This window comes from Eufriesea mexicana, unplaced genomic scaffold (assembly GCF_001483705.2).
Source record: "Eufriesea mexicana isolate 0111107269 unplaced genomic scaffold, ASM148370v2 scaffold1688, whole genome shotgun sequence".
Taxonomy (NCBI): domain Eukaryota; kingdom Metazoa; phylum Arthropoda; class Insecta; order Hymenoptera; family Apidae; genus Eufriesea; species Eufriesea mexicana.
Window position 1 is genome coordinate 56,565 of NW_016909774.1, and position 22,079 is coordinate 78,643.

The window sequence follows — 22,079 nt, forward strand, 5'->3', positions numbered from 1 at the left end:
AATGAGAGAAATTCTATTGGATTTTCCTGGAACTAAATTTCGTTTATTTTATAAAATTGGAGCACGTTGCTCGATTTTTCTAGAATTATTGACGATATTTTAATTAAATTTCTGTATTCTATTGCAATTCTATTAAATTTCTATATTGTATACTAGTTATCTACTATTTTATTTAAAATTTTTTATTTCCAACCGACGTCATATCTTCATAAAATATTCTGACGATTCATTTACAGTTGCATCAAAAAATTTTCCATTTGCAATCTCCCTTTGCCAACAAAATTTGTTGACCCCCCCTAACTATGTAAAATTAATAAACAATTATTAAAATACTAACTGCGAGTGAAATTAAAATTTTAAACACTCGTTTGCTATATATATATACCTATAATTTTGATGCTTATTATTACGATATATAGGAGGACCAAAATAAATTTGCAGTTGGCAAAATTTTCGCGATTTCCTGCGGGGGCGAAATTCGCGGTTCGAGAATCCCTGTCTGAAGATGACCCAGAAAGACATGAAAGACCGAGGTAAGTATTATACGTTATCTCCGGAAGTTGTTTCTTGAATCCTTTCAATTACGAGAGACGCGAGGCACGTTCTTACGGTGAACGCGTTTAAATAAAAAATTTTTACTGCTCGACCCGTCGCCTAGTGGAAATTATCGGACATCCGTTTGGCCGGGGAAAGACGACGGGAACACGTGACAGGATTTTACGGTGGCGTTCGGCAGTTGGCGGAAACGAGAACAGAAGGATACCGCGTCAGGAACGAACGACCACGGGAGCAGCCATTTCGTTTGATGTGGATTCATAGTGGTTAGGCGTGCGCTGCATTCTTCGGGGCACCGAGCTGACCTTTCGAGACTGGCCGACTTAAAATATGGCTGCGTTCGATTATAGGGGGTATAATAATCCCGATTGCTTCGAGTGATTACACTAGTAATCTATTTGGCAGAGATTTGGATAAATTGCACTATATTAGGGAAATTAATTAATTTATTTATTCGTATATAGGGAAAAATTGTTTTCCATCAGCAGAATTAATTAATCAATTTTTCTATATACAGGGAGAAATATAAATTCGTTTGATGTGGATTCATAGTGGTTAGGCGTGCGCTGCATTCTTCGGGGCACCGAGCTGACCTTTCGAGACTGGCCGACTTAAAATATGGCTGCGTTCGATTATAGGGGGTGTAATAATCCCAACGATTGCTTCGAGTGATTACACTAGTAATCTATTTGGCAGAGATCTGGATAAATTGCACTATATTAAGAAAATTAATTAATTTACTTATTCGTACATAGGGAAAAATTGTTTTCCATAAGCAGAATTAATTAATCACTTTTTCTATATACAGGGAGAAATATAAATTTCATTTAGTGATGATATACGAGATAATTTTATGAATATTTTGGTAATGGAAGAATGAGGAAAATAAAAGAAATTGTGAGTTTAAATAATATTTGAAATATCGTTGGAAAATAAATATTAGTGATTGCTGGTAAAATTAAAAATATTGACCCTTTGCATTCAAGAGGCGATTCTCAGTCACCATTTAATCAAATTCTAAACGTTATTAATTAATATCTCGAATTTCAAATTGCCCAATAATGCCTGGAATATCGAAGTAAAATAATTCTACGTCTTACAATTAATTTGCATTTCTTATTACGGCAAAAAGTTTTCGAATTACTATGTCCTGTACCGAAATGATCGCCGAGTGCAAAGGGTTAAATATTAGAGAGTAAACCATACTTTTTAACTCCTTTGTAATTAATAATTAATTCGCAGAAAGTTATTACATATTGCGATTAATTACGTTCTTTTTATTAGAATGAACAAGAAATCTAGATACCTTTGACAGTGCCGTATAAACGAAATTGGAAACCGGGACTGGAAACCTACTTCGAAATCAATAAAATACCCTCGGTATACCCACTGCACTTGAATCTCAGAGAATAAGAACGTCAAGTAAATCGTACTGCTCCCTTGGGAGATCCAAAACGCTAAGTAGCGAAACTTTCACTTTGCATTTCAACTTTATCATCCCCATTTCGATTTCTTCATTATCCACTTAAACTACCCCAATGAAACTTCTACGACTAATATTAATTTCCTCCAATTAGATCAATAAAATTCTCCAAACAGCAAGAAACGAAACAACCTAATCACTCGGTATTCCAACATCCAGATTGCTAAAAATATTTAATATAATTGTACAAAAAATACATTTACTTTTCGATAAATAAATAAAGATTAGTCTCCTTTCCTGCTGGATCATTATTCCTCTGCTGGATCATGTTAATACACGCAATTTCTGTACAATAGATCTCCATGGTTTCCGTCGATTGTCTTTCGAGGCACAGTTCGTAATTTCGGATCCAGGGCGGTTTTGGGGTGAAACGCGTCACGACGCGGCCCGTACCAAGTGTAATTGCGCCTCCGTGACAGCGAGGCCAATTTTCGTGATGAAGAGCCAGCTCGAAAACTAACGGTAACGAGACTCATTATTTATTCTTCCTGCCTTTGTTTTCCCGGAATTTTCCGTCCTTCTCGCGCAATTGAGAACCAACTTCGCGCCTCGACGCCTTTGTCATCGTCGGGGCCCCGGCTTTCTTCGATTTTGCCTTACGATTTGCATTAACGCGCGTCGATTATAGTTCCCTGGATAGTTTTTAGTATTAAACTAAACTAAATATTAAATCTTGCAGGACAGCAATATTTGATATTATAATTTACCATTGAAAACCACTACCATTTTTAAAGGGAATAACTAAAATAATTTTAAGAAAAATTAAATTATTTAATCTTATGGGGCTCGAAGAAATTTCTATTTCTGTCATGGTAGATGTAATTCTGTCTTCGATATCTCTCTCATTTCTTGAAATATAGTATATACTTTTTCTTGAAGAATTATCAAATTTATAAGAGAGATCAATATCTTTTCTTCTCCTTTTTTTTTTTCAATTTTTGGTTATTTTACCGCCGGAAATCATTTTTAAAGGGAATAACTAAAGTAATTTTAAGAAAAATTAAATTATTTAATTTTATGGGGTTCGAAGAAATTTTTATTTCTATCATGGTAGACGTAATTCTGTCTTCGATATTTCTCTCATTTTTTGAAATATAGTATATACTTTTTCTTGAAGAATTGTCAAGTTTATAAGAGAGATCAATATCTTTTCTTCTCCTTCCTTTTTTTTTTTTCAATTTTTGGTTATTTTTTCTTTCAGTCGTGGTAGGTCGAAAGTCAATTCCCTGTACGAGGCACAATCTACCGCAAAGAAACTCAAAGATTTGTCTAAGGAAATTACCTAGACAGTTCTATCTATCCGAGGAACGTTAACGAAGCTCCCGTGGGAATATCGGAAACTGTCAGTATAAGATACTCCATTTTACTCATCAATTTTCTAGAATAGGTTCATATCTTATTAAACGCCTCTCCCTGAAGCAACTTCGAAACCGTGAACTTTCCAATCCACCGACATTCTTCTTTGTCTTCGCCTCGGAGGAAATTTAAAATACACGAATAATCGTGTTTTTATCGGCGTCCCGAATTATTCACGTGTTCGTACATATAATTGGAGCAGACATAAATTTCGAAAATATAATGTCCGGATAATAATTGATAAAATCGAAAATATTTGCATGAAGTTAATTTGCGCAGCTCCTCTGAATATTCATGAATAAATAAAAAACGAATTAGCATAAATAAAACAAGGACGAATAAATCTTAATAATAATAACCTCGTGCCACGCGATGGTTCGTCTTTTAATGAAATTTATAATTCCTCAATTGCGAAGGATATTCGGCACGAATAAATTTTTCCTCCTCGTCGCGAATAATTAGAGATAATGCCGAAGGCAGAAGTCACGAGATTCGAACGACTATAATGGATGCAATTTAATTCGAAGTTGAATCTTAAGGTCCTCGCAGTGTGAGTTATAACAGCAGTGACGTAACTCAGGAGTTGGTACCTCGAGGCTTTCAGGGTCCAAGATATAGCAGGAAGAACTTGAGTTACAATTAAGAAACTTAAGGCTGTTACTTGTTACCGATGATCGATTTGTAATCGAATTGACCTAAGTCAAAGGTGGAAACCTCGGAGCTACTATACGAATCAGTGGAAGTGGAAGTGACGTAATTCGATACAAGGCACGATACTTTGATGCTCGAGGTAACTGTGATCATTCTAATCGAGTTACCGTGAACGAATCTAATTGGAAATCTTTAAACTTCCTTTATTACGTTTCGGTAGATCACGACGATGCCTTTCGATTAAACAATCATACCATTTCAAACTATATTATTCCTACCTATTCAAACCATATTATCTGCAACATACGAAAATGAAGAGGGTTTAAAAAGTAAATACTGTAACGTTCAATCCCACTTCTAAAATTTGTAAGGTTTAATCCCACTCCTGAAGTTTGTAAGGGGACTCTTACTAATATTCTAAGAATAAGGACTGGCCGTTAATATACTCTTTCCTAAGGACTCTCTAAACTCTGTCTAACAAATGTCTCCTAATAACTTCCGAAGGAACTCCCCGAAGGAACTGTCTCCTAATACTCTTTCTCATAACTCTCTAACGACTGACCCGCTGCGCTTTTCGGCCTACCCTTTTAAGGATAGACCTCCTTTGATCGTTCATCAGGATCGTTGCCTAGTGGATCGTCGCGTCGACTTGAGAGTCCGATTATCGCTGCTAAGTGTTCGTCACTCGCCGCCTTATTGGTATAACCGTAGCTCGCACGCTCCTCCAAACTCTAGCAACACAAAAATTAATTTCCTGTTGTTAATCCGTGAAAGGTCGTATCCGGTACTCCGGTCATCCCTTTATTTAGGACTGTAAAGCTAACAGTGAAAGCTCTGAAATTTTGCAAGTATCAGTGTTGCGGCCCTAGGACCGTAATGTCCCAGGTCAAGTGGAGGACTGTCTTATGTCCTTATTGTCAGTGTCCCTTGACTTTCTACACTCATTGTCACCTAAGCCTGCACTTGGCTAAACCCTAGCAAGCAACTATAAATCACCCCCGAGACGACGGACATAGGGACCTAGATTGTTTAAACAACCACCACCACCGAAGGACGCTAGAGCTGGCACACACCCCCAATAGTATTCGCAACCAATCAGCAGAGAGACGAAGAATATATAACCACCGATAGAGCAGTCACGAAGAAAGATCAGGAGAGATATCCGAGAGTTCTACTAAAATACAGTTCACTATACACAACCTTCCTCAATGAACCATCCGTCGCTAATCGTCGTCAATTAAGATCGACCTAGTGACGATATACACCTGTCATGAATCAGCTTTTCACTAATTAAGAAAATCCAATTTTAAAATTCGCACCTGTTCACCTGTTCTCGTGCCGAGCGAAATACAAAAAGGAAGGATAATTCGCGATGATGCTAAACGAAAATCGCGAGTCTGAATAATATTTTTCCAACACGAAGCGATTGGTCGTAGGAAAACAAATCTCTTGGAAACGTGTAAGGCAATCTCTCGTCGATCTCTTCGGCTTGGTGAGGTTTGGCGAGCAAATTTTCCTTGAAAAAATCCGACGGTCGAAGGAAAGAAAAATGGCGAAAGATATTCGAGCGTAGCTGTCGAACGATTAAGCTGCGACAACACTGAAGGGATTAAAAAGCCGGAAAACGAGAAGGTAAACGCAATTGAAAATGAGAAATCCTCGACGCCTTAAGCATTCCATCGAATGGAACTCGGTGTTTACCGGTCCGTTCGTTAACCGACCCTGAAAATCGATCGTGGCACGTCAGGTGGCAGGAAAATGGCAAGTCGGAAGAAAAGCTCGCGCGAAATCGTCGGATCTAGAGCAAAGAATATTAAACTACACGCCAATAACTTCTAAAGTCTCGTTATTCGAGTATTAACGCGAATGTGCATTTTTCAGCATGTAACCACGAGTGAATGAAATGTTTAAATTGGACTCAAAATTGCAACGAATGAATTAAAAGGGAATGATTAAAAGGGTGCAAAAATGTTCGCATTTTAAGATTCGAGATACCGTTGAACAAATGGTTTGACAATTAGAACGGAGGAACAGTCAGGGATGATGTCATCGTGCGTGACACGTGAACATTTAATAATTGTCCAAGAGAGATATTCATACGAGATACCATCGCGAGGAAGAAATTAAATTTTGAATGAGCTTCAGCAACGTGATGTTACGTAATATATTAGTACATACTTCCATTAGCGAAAAAATAAATGACCTGCTCGAAAATATATTCCACCGTTAAATTATTTATCATCCAATTCCGCCAAACGACGAAAAGAAAAATGAAACGCGCAGAAATGAAACATATCATAGAATAAATAAATAAATAAATTCGCAGTAAACCGTTTACGATATTACACGGAAATGGATTAAAAATTCATCAGAGAATTGACCACAGATTTTAGACAAATTTTAGAAATCAGAGAATCGAGGAGGCAAAATAAATAATTATATTAATTATTAAATACACGCGATAAGATGACATAAGGTTGATAATAAAATTAATAATACTAATAAAAATAGATACGATAATTAATTATAAAATATACACGATAAGATGACACAAGATTGATAATAAAATTAATAATACTAATAAAAAATTGACGCATTAATTAATTATAAAATATAACAAGAACACCCTATTATCATCCATTGATTAAATTCTACTTAATTTTAAATTAATAACAACAAAGACAATTGATATAAAAATCTTGACGTTTCGAATAAAATTAATAGGTAAGTCCCATTCGAGATTCCTTTACGATATTATACAAAAATGGATTAAAAATTCATCAGAGAATTGGCCACAGATTTTAGACAGAAAATTTTCAGAAGTCAGAGAGTCGAGGAGGCTAAAATAAATAATTATATTAATTATAAAATATACACAATAAGATGACACAAGATTGATAACAAAAATAATAATACTAATAAAAAATTGACGCAATAATTAATTATAAAATATAACAAGAACACCCTATTCTCACCCTATTGTCACCCTATTCTCACCCATTGATTAGATTCTACTTAATTTTAAATCAATAACAACAAAGATAATTGATATAAAAATCTCGGCGTTTCGAGATTATACGCGCGTGATTATTCGAAAAGGCGTATTTCCATAAAAAAAAAAAGCAAACTCGAAGCATGGAAAGAAGTGGATCAAGAACCGCTTCAATTTTCTCCTGTTATTTCTGCTCCTGTTTCGAACGGAATCGATTCCCTTAGCTCTCCGTTCCCTGAATATGGAACCAAACCTTTCGAAACTTGTGTCCGCTCGTTCGATAAAATCAATCTATAAAATATGTTTATTGAAAGCGAATATTCTACCGGGATCGAGGAGGAAGATACGAGGTCAAACGATAGAGTCTCTCGTTTTTTACTCCACGATTCCAGAGAATTTCCCAGAGAATCGAAGATCCAATGTGTTGGGTCGGGATTCGAGGAAAGGAAAGATGGAGAAGAGGAAACCCTAGGACGATTCCGTCTCTGTCGTCGACAGGAATATTCCCTTCACCTTCGTAATGAGCTCGTTATTTCCCTCGAAACGCATATTAATTGCTTACCTCGTTAATTAGAAGAAATCTGGCCGACCAAGACGGGGTCCCTCGCCCTTCGATCAAGATTCGTTTTCCAATTGGAATTTTACGATGTTACGGCAACAAGTGGCAAGGGTAAATGGAATAATTAAATAATTAAACCCAGTTAATTATAACCTTGTCCGTGTCCTCATTCGAACATCTTTATGCAATCTTTAAAGCTTGCACGGGTCTCTCAGAGGGAATAAAAATTGGTGGATTTTATCTCTGAGAAGCTTCTTTCCCTCGAGAAAATTTATCAACGATTTAATCGGAAGTACTTATGCAACGAAGCACAAAAATACTAATTTTATGCTTGGGGGAGAATATATGGATCGCGAGAACATAGGGGGAATGAAAATAATATTTGTATTTACGACCACTGTTTCTACATGAATATTTTCCACGATATGGCCGATATACCTCGCGACAGGTGCGATATCGTAAGGTTTACGAATAGAGCAGATATGTATATTGCTATGGGTATTTTTAAACCTTTTCATAGAGCAAGACAGGTAACGAGATGCTGAACAGGAATTTAACTTCGATGCAATTTTGTAAATTTTCAAGAGGTGAATTTTTAGACCCAGAAATAGTATTTCTGTATTTAATCCCATGAGTATTTTCATATAATTAATATCCTATAAGTTTCTTTAAAAGAAGAAATTTTCCCAGAGGTGAAGCTCAGTTTTCTCCAAAATTAGAAATGACGTCAAATAAAATATGGAAGACATAATTAATATTCTATAAATTTTGATAGAGGAAGAAACTTTCCGAGAGATGAAGCTCAGTTTTTATCCAAAATTAGAAATGTCGCCAAATAAAATGGAAAAAATATAATTAATATTCTATAAATTTCCTTACAAGAAAAATGGTTTTCTAGAGGTGAAGCCCAGTTTTCCTGAAATTAGAAACGACGCCAAATAAAATAGAGAAAATCCTACAAATTTCCTTAAAAGAAGAAAGGTTTTCCAGAGATGAGGCCCAGGTTCCCCCAAAATTTGAAATGACGTCAAATAATATAGAAAAGCTATAATTAATACCCTATAAATTTCCTTACAAGAAGGATGGTTTTCCAGAGGTGAAGCCCAGTTTTCCCTAAATTAGAAACGACGCCAAATAAAATAGAGAAAATCCTACAAATTTCCTTAAAAGAAAAAAGGTTTCCCAGAAGTGAGGCCCAGTTTCCCCAAATTAGAAACGACGCCAAATAAAATAGAGAAAATCCTATAAATTTCCTTAAAAGAAGAAAGGTTTTCCAGAGGTGAAGCCCAATTTTCCCCAAAATTAGAAATGATGTCAAATAAAATATAGAAAATATAATTAATATCCTATAAATTTTCTTAAAAGAAGAAAAGTTTCCTAAAAAAGAAACTTAGGTTTTTCCCAAAATTAGAAATAGTGCCAAATAAAATAGAGAAGATATAATTAACACCCTATAAATTTTCTTAAAAGATGGAACTTTCCCAAAAATGAAGCTAAGGTTTTTCCCAAAATTATAAATGACTCCAAATAAAATAGAGAAGATATAATTAACATCCTATAAATTTTCTTAAAAGAAGGAACTTTCTCAGAGACGAAGCTCAATTTTCTCCAAAATTAAAAATGACGTCAGATAAAATAGAGAAAATAAACATCCGAGCACTGTCCATCTCGTCTGAATTTCATATGATCGATTTTCAAACCACTCTCCTAATCGTTCCATTCCTATATAGCGTAATCCAATGTACATACATTTACTCTACAGCTTAGCTACCCTAGATCTCCGCGATATCCTACATCAGTATTCCATATCTCGTGCGCTGCAACCGGTGTAATCCAATTCTGGCGGAAAAGTTGTCAAAACATCAGTGAGGTATCAAGTGCGACGAGGATCCTGCGAAACAAATGTCCGCTGTTCCGTCAGAAATAAAGCAGTGACAGCGAATGGCCGGCCATTTTTGCGATTCCTCGAGGACCATCGCGATGAATCATAGAACTCGTTCTACGGCGAAATCTCTCGAATTAGCCGGGAACGAGAGATCTCGTTTAAACTAGGCGGCCATCCTCACCCCCCGGCCTCTGCGCGGCAACCCCTTCGCGGCGGCCCCCTTTCCCCGTGGAAATTCGTCTGGAAAGTCGGGACCGCAAAGTGGTGCTTCGCCGTGGCTCCGAAGAAGGATATTTCATCCCGAAACCGGCTCGGTCTTTCACCCTTTGGCCTTCGACTTTCCAGTAGCCGATCCTTCTTCTCACCCCTTTACGTCTTCGACTTTGCAAAATCAGCTCCGCGAAACTGCCGGCGAAACGACCGAGGGCGTACAGACGATCAATTAGAAAAGTTAGATTGCTTCGGGAAATAAATAATTTACTAATCCCGACTTTCTAATCCAGTATACAGGAATACAAAATGGCGGAGCCGCTGAAACCACGTTTCGTTTGTCCCGTCGATTTCGATTTCGATTCTGGCCAGTGATTATTTTTAAACTGCGTCGTGGGAAATGGTTATTATTCTCACCTGATTTGAGAAGAGAGAATTGTAAGCGATCTTAGACTAGGCGTAAACAGTCAGGCGACAGACAGCGGCTCCGACGTTTACACCTAAAACACTTGAACTCGTCGATGGCGAGACGATCGGTCGAGGGGTGCCAAATCTCGAGCCGAAGGATCGTCAGAATAATAAAAACCGTTGACGAAGAAAATCTTCTGAACGACTAGCCCTATTACCTTATCCTTCCGCTACAGAATATCTTTTAAATCTTTTAGTGGAAATCAAAGTGGAGTAAGATTTCTTAATTTTTACGCGTGTCATTAATAATTATACTGTTTTATTCGATGACACGTTAGCAATTCCAGGTTAATAATTAAGGACTATCAGAGGGATGTAAATTTGATGAATTATATTTTTGGATCTATTATAACCTGAATGAGATTTTTAAAAAATTTGTTGTCACTTTGGTTGCTTTGCGATATTTATTCTGGTATAGGTATGATCAATTCTTCGATATCTCCCCTTATCTCTCTTATCTTAGTAAATAGTCATCGTATTCGATGTTAGGTGTACTATTTTCCTGGGAGATTAAGATACATTGATCTACAATAGGATTAGTTCTGTGTAGAAATTTCACGATTTGTCACCTACTTTGAGAAGCTTCATAATCGTTATGTTTCAAATGACCACTGCAGACACTGTAAAATTAGCAAGAATGGACTTGGCATGTTCTTCCCCTGTGGTCTCCTAGCATTATCAGGTTCTAGAATCGTTCTTGCGGTTGAAAGTTGTCTTAAATACCAAGATTCGTGACTGTCGTTAGTTGAAACGATTTTATCGAATTCGTCTTATTTCCAAAAATTTATATATCACCTTTGAGCTCGGTGAAAATTTATTAGACGTATTTCAGAGGATCGATAAGAGTTCAGAGAAGAATATATGTATAATGTAAGGGTACGATGATTAAATACGCGGAGTCTTGAAATATTGGAAAGATTAATGACGGAAAGCTTCAGGGATTGCGAGGATAAAGATATTTTAGATGCTCAAAATTAAGGAAGATTTATATCCACAGGAACTGCATTTTAGAAGCCAGGAACTTCAACATCCAGATTAAGGATCTGATACGTTGCTGAAGGCTTCTTTAAGTAGATTTTTGAAATAAATTAAATACTAGAAATTTTCCAAGTACATCGACAATTATTCTAAATATACGTCAACTTGGGACTAAAAATATGGAGTGCCTCGAAATTAATAAAACGTCAGGGGAGCCAGTCCTCAAATTGCAGATATCGAGTTTTAAAAATCGTTCAACCCCGCAAGCTCTCGGATATTTCGAGCGTTGGGAAAAATTTCGCAATGGAATCTCCTAGGATTGAACGGTGCGAGGTAAAATTGATAAAGACTTGTTTAGAGTGTACCAGGAATTTGTCCTCGATCCCTTCCGCGGTGAACAAGATATTCGGATAGTTGCGGTCTGCGCGAGGACTTTGTTTAATTAAAGCTGCAACAGTGTGACGCGCGGCGAGAATTATCGCTGTGCCATCGTTCGAAGAATTTCAGGAATTTGCAGCTTAAAATTAAAATCTTCACGAACGCCGGTTGTCGCGCGGAAGCGTCGATGGAAATTTCCGACGAAAATTCCCACGAAATTCGCTGCGTCGAGACCGCGGATGCAAATTTCGAAGTCTACGCCAGGGCTGGCCAGGAAATTTCAGCAACCGTGTCCCAATGAAGCGAAACGAAACGAAAAACGTTCCGCGAGAGTTCTAATCGAACGATTTAGGCGATATCGACGGGGGAAAATTAGGATAATGAGTGGATTCGTTAACCGGATGAGCGTGTAAATTACTGCTTGCCATATTTAGTTAACGAGTGTTCTGGAAAATTTCGTGGCATTTACATTAAAATCCACTCGAAAGTTTCCGATATTGCAGGGGATTCAAATTACGCGGTGGACCGCGAGTTTCGACAAAATGGCGTCCCTTATCGCCGCATCATCGGTCCGGTTTCAACGGAAGGGAGTGTAATCGTGGTAAAAATTGCGGGCTTGCTTAAAACGGGAAAATCAGAGAGGAACATCTGCCTTGGATAGCAATGCTTTGCACGAGCTCGTGTTCTACGTATCTTTTTACTCGAATACGCGATGAGGTATTTAGAATAGATATTGAAGTTCTAACACGAATAGAGGTACTCGAAAGCAAGTCTAGTTTGATGAACAATGGGACATTTTCTCATTCTAAAACTAGATTTTTCAGCTATAATAACAGTACACAATATACACCGTACAATCATTTACGTATCTTCCACAATCATCGTCTAATTTTTACACCGACAGAAATAAACAGTAAGCAAAATTTATTATTCCAATAAATTTACAGGAATTATTACAGTATTTGAATTCCTCTAAAAATAAGAAACACAAAATATCTAGTATTTAATAAATACGAAAATACCAGAGAAAATAAAATATCGATAATACAAATTACACGATTTAATTAAAAATCAAACTAAGAAATTGGAAAGAAATTAAAAGAAAATACACTATAGTGATCGAAGTATAATAAATCACGATTAAAGTTAATTTCGATCACGATTTCTAGCGAAACCGTGACAAAACGAGAAGCAGGCTATCACGGAAAGCGTTATCACGAGAAATCCAGTGGTCACGTAGATCAGGCCTCCTAACGTAATCAGCGAAACCTCAAAAATCGTCGGATCGAGAAGAAAAGCAGGACGGAAGTGTCGATATTCGTCAACTTCCTCGGGCCAAGTGCTCTAATTAGAGCAGAAAACCAAATACCTCTCTCAATTACCGGCGGGACCGAGTTGCGAGTCGAACACGAGGGACAGGACGATGTTCGCGTTTGATGTCGACTCAGAAGAGACTGGATTCGGGTTTGCTTATGGGGAGGAAATTCTTCTCGGCGATGGTGGCTGTGGGACGGGATCCGGTGGCGAACCGCAAGAACCTTCATCCCGTAGGATATGCTTAATCCGTGAAAAGGATGACAGGAGACGGATAATTCAAAGAACGAGTTTCCAGAGCGCTGAATAAAGGACCACTTTGAAGCGGCTGTAAACACACTGGCTTCTAGGGGTGGTTTAGCAAACGGCGAGTGGTGCTGGTAAACTATCAGTTGCAGGTCATTTTCATCCCATCCCTTCTTATGCTACTTCCCCTCGGTGCCAACTACCTTTTCGTTCATTTTACTCCGAGGATAATCAATACCCCATTTTACACGATATATTCTGATAATATATTTTTGAATTATTAATTGCTTATTATTCCTTATTTTCCATTTACTTTGTGAAATTTTAACCTTTTTACTCCTGAGTTATAAAGAGAATATCAAAGAGAGTGTTCTGAATTAATTTAACGAATTGAACAAAATTTTTCTATTATCCTAAGAGATGGCAGGACACGTTGGATTGCGTTCAGAAAAATTGTCTAAGTTCTAGTAACATTGAAATCCTTGGACATTGTATCATGTTCGCAATGAGGCAGTTATGTTATTACGTGACGTCATACAACGTCTGCAGGAGTGAAAGGGTAAATTAATTCCTCTAGATTTAGTGAGTTATATTATCGATTTATAAAATTATTGTACGTTCTCTAATTTTTTGATGATGATACTCCAGTGATAATTGATCTATCCGTTGATCTTTCTAGAATTGCCGTAGAACTTATAGATGATCAGCGAATAGATTAGTCCAATGGATGTAGTACTGTTTAGATTGCTATACTCAGTACTGTATTTTCAATTGTCCATATCTATAGTGATAATTGATCTATCCATTGATCATTATAAAAATGCAATATAACATGGATGATCAGAGAATAGGTTAATACAATGGCTGTAGAACTGTGTTGATGGCTATACTCAATAGTGTATTGTCAATTGTTAATATCTCCAGCTGTAGTTGATTTAACCTTTGATCATTCTGGAATTGCTATAGAATTTAAATCGTCAGTGAACAGATTAATCCAACTGCTACAGTACTGTGCTCGAGTTTACCGAGTGCATGTTAGAATATTATTTATTACGTTGAAAATTGAAATATAAATATCACGTGTCCTGTGGCTTGACAAAAATCTGACAACTTAACAGCATAGTCCTCGTTACACAATTTTCTCCAATTTTTGCACCCTCGTATAATCAACTACTCGAAATTCGAAACTAATTCCTATTAAACTGCATGTATGTAGGATTGGTTTGGGTGGATTGGCTGAAATAGTGTTGTTTTACTTCTTAATGGAATAAAATAAGCTTGTACGTAGATTGACGGCCATGGAACAAAAGGGATTCGTTATGGACATGCTCGACTTTGACTTCTTACTGACATACTTTTAGACACTAGCTTAAGAACTCTTAAAGACTGTTAACCCTTTGCGCTCGACGATTGTTAGGCTAAAGAGGGGTACGAATTAAAAAATTTTCTTTCATAAGGCTGATGATATTTTTTGAGTAGTAAATAAGAAATCGTATAATAATTAACAAGTAGAATTATTCAATTTCGATACGTCGCACGCTGTTATATTATTTCAAATTTGATATATTAATTAATATTGACCTTCGAAATTTTATCAAATGGTGACCTAGAGGCACCTCTCAAGTGCAAAGGGTTAAAAGACTGGAGCGGCCTTGCACCCTTATTTAAAGCATTCATTCTGTCCTTTTCCATACCCAGGCTTTCCTTTCCAATCATGCCCCTTTGCCACGCAACCTCGGTGGGCCAGGTACTTCGACCACTCTGGACGCATCCCTAAACTTTCACTCGACTCTACCATAAACATTCTTTGCAGTTAATCCTCTTGCACACGGTCACTTCCATTCTAAGCCCAAACACACTTGACATTCTTTCAGGGCCGTACTTATTACAATCCCACATGTATTTACTTGAACTATTCGCTTCTACCCCTATCGCATCGGCCATTAAAAACGTAATCCCTTTTGACCAGTGCAGGCGATCTACGTTAAACACTTCGCTTTCCCCGAATACGAGTATATCTGCAAGATTTACAGGGGAAAAGTAGGCGGATACAAGCATCATTTGCAGCACCGACAGGGCTATAAAGATTTCGTTAGTCGGCGTTTCCAGTTCTCTGCAGATTTACGAAGGACCGAAGGGTAGGGTTGGGGCGGGAATGTTAATCCTATGGGGCGATATATCGTTTTATAGCTCGTAAAAATACCGAAGGGACCGGTGAAAAGGTTTCAACGCCGATGCTCCGGATAAAATCATAAATGCTCGCCCTTCGAGTCGCGTTGCACCCCCTGGTAAAAGTGGGTGGTTCAGAGGCAGTTCCTTCTGCATCTCGAACAATGCGGAGGCTGTCAGACGTAAACCCAACATCGCGAAATGGCGGCTGGTGATCGTTTAAGGGACTCTATCGCTGCCAGCGATCCGTAAAGTCGGCGAGAAATCAAGATTTTTCGTGTTACACGTGCTAGATATCTACGACTGTCGAGGAATAAGAGTTCCTTGAAATTTTCAGCTCGGATACGATCGTCGAGATCGTTGCACTTTCGGAACGGGATTTTATGTTTATGATTTTACATTAGAATTTTATTTCCGTGCTTTACAGCATTGTTTTTACACGAGCAATCTCGCAGAGAAATTGCCTTTTGACGATTAGCAATTGTTCAGTGATCGTTAAGGGATGTCGTTAAAGGTAGCAGGCTAATGTTTATCAGCTGCTAGAAACAAAGCTCTTTTAGCAAGCTATCAGACCCTATTTTATGATTTTTCTACAGTCGAATATCGTGGAAATATTTCTACTCGAAAATTCAAATCAATTTGAGTTCATTGAACTATTATCACTTTGAATAATTTCATCGAATATCTATTAAAATTTAAATTCTAATTTCCTCTACTACGACACGCTTATTATACCATGAGATGGAAGAGGAAACTATCCACCACTGGAGATCAAGTTGTACAATTATTTCCAAATTGCTGCAAAATATACTGAAAATTTCTAGCCTGTATAATAATATCCGAGATATGCAAATGACACAACGACTAGAGTACTGTGATAATGGCTATACTCAGTACTGTATTGACAGATGTCAATGTCTCCAGCGACAATTGCTCTATCTATTGATCATTCTATAGTTGCTGAAGAACTTAGATGATCAGCGAACAAATTAGTTCAATAGCTATAGTATTGTATAGATCGCTACACTCAGTACTGTATTATCATTTGCCATTAGCACTACCGATATTTGATCTATCCATTGATCATTTTATAATTGCTATACGGTTTAACGTCACTTTCAAGACGTGGAAGAATTAGGTTGCCAAATATAAGTGACAGAGATATATACTAAATAATAATTATTAACAAAAATACAGAAGAATTATCTAAATTCGATCCAACGAATATACCACATACTCTCTAACTTTGCTCCATTTTACAGTCTCGAATTCTGCTAAAAAACATATAAAACGAGGAACCTTCAATTATAATAAGCACCCGTAAATTAAAAGAGAAGTATGAAAACCCTCAACAGGCTTAAAATGAAATAAATCGTAATTAAAAAATATAGAAAAATAGTTAATTATCTAGCTACTTAATTATTCAAATATGCAACCGATCGTAATCGGTATAGCACCCCTTTATCAGGGGTAACTTCCCCAAAAATGCCATCTCGAATATGAAAGTATCCTCCAAAGCTTCAACCTCAAGAATACCAATACCTCAAGAAACTCCGTAGAAGCTTTCATCGAATTCAAGAATCATCGGCCATCTTCTCTCCCCATCTTTTCCTCGCTATTTATCCGCGGTGCACCCGAATCTCGCTCGGGGTTCACCGCCATATTATATCGGCCGCGTTGTTACCAGCGGCTCGTTAAATATTCATGTAACGTTTCCGGCGAATATCCATCGAGCAATCTATACGAGGGAATACGGGGACGTTCGTCCCGCGAATATCCGCACGACATCGCAGCGAAAACATGCCCCGTATCGGCTAGCATGCACCCTGCACGAGGATTATAGAAGGTCGCGCCATTATTGCACCAACGAAATGGCGTCATCTTTCCCCTAAGACGCCTCGTCGCATCGAAGGGAAACTCGATTCGGGATCGATTCGGTGCCGAGCTGATTTCTTCGCGCAAATTCGTCGCGATGGCTGGCTACGACGTTGAGGAATATTCGCACTGGATTTTCCACGATTCCTCGCGTTTCGGGACAGAGGTAAGAATGGATATTTCGTTCTTGGATAGTGCAAAGATTGGGTCAGGTTTGGGTCAGGTAAGGATCGTATCTGTTGTGAGTTAGATTTGGTTACTTTTTAGAAATTCGGAAGATTATAATTATCATGGGGTAGAGGGTTATATTGCTATATTATGGTTACTTGATCTCTTCCCATTTGCCATTAACACTAGATTTATGGAATCCGCCAATTTAACGGATGGGTTACTCCAATTATACGATGTAACAGATTTAGTTAACTTATATTAACCCTTCACGCTCGACGATTTTTTGGCTAAAAAAGGGTACCAGATGAAAAATTTTCTGCTGTAAAGCTGATAATATTTGTTGAGTAGTAAATAAGAAATCGTAAACTAATTCACACGTAGAATTATTTAATTTTGATACCTTGTACACTGTTATATTATTTTGAATTTGATATATTAATTAATATCGAACTTCGAAATTTTATCAAATGGTGACTGAAGGGCATCTCTCGAGTGCAAAGGGCTAAGACTGTTAATATTGCAATTTTGCTTTAAATGAAACTAATCGTTAAAAGAAAAGACACGTGGTTTCCTTTACCTGTCAATCTGACAGGTGTCAAATATGTAGAAATAGGTACACAGATAGCATCCGTAAACCTAGTGTTAAAGGAAATCTATAGTGATTTTAGATCACCGATTGGGATATTTGAAAATATATTATATCACAATTAGTCGATTGAAATTTGCAAAATCAGGTAACAAGTTAAGACATGGAAGAAGGAATTAATTAATAATTAAATAAAGAATTTCGTATTCGTATATTTCTTAATTAGCATGAGAAAAGATATTAACCCTTTGCACTCGAGAGGTGAGCTTCAGTCACCATTTCATAAAATTTGGAAGATCGATATTAATTAATATATCAAATTTAATATAATTTAACAGTATACCAGGTATCGAAATCAAATAATTCTACGCGGTAATTATTATACAATTCTTTATTTACTGCTGAAAAAAGTATCGTCAGGTTTAAGTAGAGAATCTTTGAATTTCTACTCTTCTCTAGCCAAAAAATCGTCGAGTTCAAAGGGTTAAATTTTATTCGTATTACCATCAAGGGGGAGGAATTGAATATTACTCTATTTTGGTAAATCGACGTAATTCTAATCACGAATCGCGTGGCTATTTACGGCACAATTATGTACGGCAGCTGTTTTAATATCGGAGATTTCGTTTCATAAAAATAGCGTATTAAGGAGATTCTAGTCAACGGGACGATTATTATCACGGGAAACGATTGCAATTACGGCCGAGAGCTGGCGTATATCGCAAACCGAGTATTTCCGTTTAATCGTAAAGCGATTTCATCGAATTAACCCGAACGAGGAAAAAGGGCTGATAAATTCACGCTGGGATAAAGATTTCTTCCTGGCGCGGGGGAAATAATTGCTGGAACTAGTTGTTGGCGATGAAATACTGTCTGACCGTTGAAATAAAAATGGCGAAAGGGCCGGTGTATCAGTTAGAAATGATAGATTTACTACCGCGTATTTAAACACGCCGAGTTATTTCACGTTGGAAAGAGTATCTAATAAACGTAGTTCGCGATAAAAATTCTTTTTACTAGCTAGAAAAATAATTGCTCGAATCTTGGTGTAACTGGCGAAATATCGCTTCGCTTTCGCAAAAAGGGAAGAAGAAAGGAAAATAAAAATTGGAGGAATAGTAAAAGGAAAAATAAAAATTCGCGATTCCCTTCCTTCGATTTTGAAACGAATAAAAGCACGATTATTTCCGATTTAATATCAGCTACGAGTGATAAAAGGCAGCCTGCAAATGCTCCTTTGGCGGATAAGTAATTGAAAGTTAATCGGTTTACTTGCCAATCGCGAGTAGCTCGAACGTCGAATAAAAATTTGCGTTCAGCTCTCGAAACGCGCTGCTTTGTAGCAGTGTAGTTTAATAAGTAATCCACAGTGTGCCTTGGGAAAACCTGACAGCTACCAACTTTGCAATATCGATTAGAGCAACTTCTGCTACGCGATACAGGCCCCAGCCTCGGTTAGGGATCGGTTTCTCGCCGGAAGATGAAACTAGGTATTTGCACAACCTGCGCGACGCTGCAGCGAAAAGAATGACACGAGCTAAATTTACCCAGAATTCCACAAGCGGCTAAAAAGTATATGATTATACACTATACATTTGACAAAATAATAGTAAACAATAATAAATAAATAAAATATCAAAAATAAATTATAATCAAGTTGAAATATTATTAAATAACCAAATTTAGCATGACAAAGAATCTAAGAACTTCTTGACAATTCTTAGAGATCAATTTGCAGGAAGAACATACCTGGATTATAGTATTCTATAAATATTGTTAGACCAACCAAGTCGTACAATTTTCTCAAACCAAACTCAGAAAGAAAGGAAAAGAAAGGGAAGATCAGCAGCTTGGATCATTTTGCAATGTCGATCAGTCTAATCTCTGGATCTCGACAGAAGTCTCTAGATCCCCAGTTTGAGATCAGTTTCACTTCACACCATGAGACCAGGCAGTTGAACAACTGGTGGGAGATTTAATTAGGTACTCAAGTATAAATATTACCAAATAGCCAAATTTAGACGAAGAATCTAAGAACTTGACAGCAATTTTCAGAAAGAGTATAGTATCTTATAAAGATTGTCAGTCCAACCAAATCTTCCAAATTTCTGAATCACACCAAACTCAGAAAGAAAGAAAAAGAAAGAAGAAAAGAAAAGAAAGATCAGCAGCTTGGGTCATTTTGCAATATTGATCAGTCTAACCTCTGGGTCTCGACGGAAGCCTCTAGATCCCCGGCTCGAGATCAGTTTCACTTCAGACGACGAGACCAGGTAGTTGCACAACTCGTGGGAGATTCGAGGGACGCAGCCCGGGGCCGCAAGTTAGTTACGTTGTTAGGAAAGGGAAACGTAGAGGATGGTACGTGTCGGAAGCCAAGGTTAGGTTGGACGACCCCTGCTCCTCCGAGGGTTGCCTCGGTCGAGGATCTAGGCTGAAACCGCATTCCTAGGGATCCCTAGACGAATCGGTCATCAAGACCCGTTCGACCAAGCGGTTCATTCGTACACACGAGGAAATCAATCTTCGTTTAATGTTTCACAAGGGAAAATTTCGGTATGTTCTCGGTTTTGAACGTTTACCTGGTGGAATCTGTGCATGTTCAGCTTCCTGGATTATTGACGTTTCATTGTCAATTGACTGCTTCCTGATTTTCTGTCTTTCCATTTGGACTTTTATCCAGACAGAGACACAATTATATATCTAATTAATTATCATTAATGTATACAACATTTAGACTAGCGTTACAAGTGTCTCAACTTATAGTTTCGTGGTCTAGGATAATTTATGTTTCATTTTTCGAACTTTTTATTACAATATAGGTCCTTTTGGAGAACCGTTTATGTTTTGAGTACAGTGCGTATTTTGCAGGGGTACTTTTGGTAGATGACTGCATATTCCACGAGGTTCACAGGGAAGATATATCTGTCCCAGGAGAAAGAAAAGGACAATGCAGAATTCACCGCGTTAGCGATTTGCAATTTTCTGCTTATTTCCAGTCGCGAAATAAAATCAGGACGCAATGAAATTGTTTCATGGCCAGCCGTAGCTACGTTTCGACTTCGGAAATAAAGCGGGCAAATTTTCCTAGGGAAATCACGTCTCTTCCTCGACTCGGTTCCCGAACTTCTGAAATGCCAATTCAATCATCTCTCACGAACGTCATACATTATGTATCGACGAATCTTTCCGGAGCGAAGAGAAATAATTCGGTCGAAAGCGCGAGTATTTATACCAGATATGTTCTAACTGCCATAAATCTTTGCAGTTACGAGGGGAGAATGGAACAAGAAGAAATGAGTAAACAGGATATTCTCGAGGAAAGATATATCCGATTTTATGTTCTGGCACATAGATCATGATCACCTGGGAGCATCTGCCAGCGAGCTTATTACGTTATTCGATCTATGTGAATTTCTGCTGAATGGAGACACGTCAAGGTGTCGTTAATATCAAGAGCTGTCTGCTGTCACGGCGGAACGTCTCCTTCTTGGAGGAACTGCGAGATTAAGGTCGATGGGATATATAGCCGTGGATTGATTAGTCGACCGAAATACGTCGATAGAAATTAGCAACGAAGCGTTGCAAATATACGGTAACGTGAATCGAAACCGATCGCCATGACTACCCTCCAGACCTTGTCAATACTCGAATAAATAAGAAATAAATATTGGATAGGATGTACGAGAAAATTCGTCTAAGATTTAAAAGGTCTCTGGTACTACCTAGGAGATATATCTCTTTGGACTATATTTCCACAATGAATCCATAAGAAGTCCATAATGGATGGGAAAAGTATAATATATAACGTAAAATAAAATATATTCTGCAGATTCACATTTGCGAGAGCTATATATTTTCAAAATCTGAATATACGATAATGAAATTGAATTATATTCAAAAAATTTAAAGAGCCTTTAAATATTTATCAAATTCTAAATAATATTTCCTAGAAAAGCAGGGAATAAAATATTCATAATTATCCTCCAGCAATTATTGACTAAGTAATTCATAATAAATTAATTTTTAATTTATATCAATATTACTAATTCGAAATGCAATTATCCTATTACATAAAGAAGATAAGAAAATTAAAATAAAAATTAAAAATTCATGAAACTATATGCATCATCCCTTACCTGTCATCCCTTAAATCATATCACGTATACCTAATTCCTGTCAAGTTAATATTTAATAGAATCT

General features: G+C 37.3%; 1 protein-coding gene across 1 annotated transcript in view; it reads right to left on the reverse strand.

The window, feature by feature from the left end:
• Nucleotides 1–22,079, reverse strand: part of LOC108548569 (neurexin-3-like) — a gene marked incomplete at its 3' end in the record, with an annotated part of 261,403 nt that overhangs the window by 49,916 nt on the left and 189,408 nt on the right.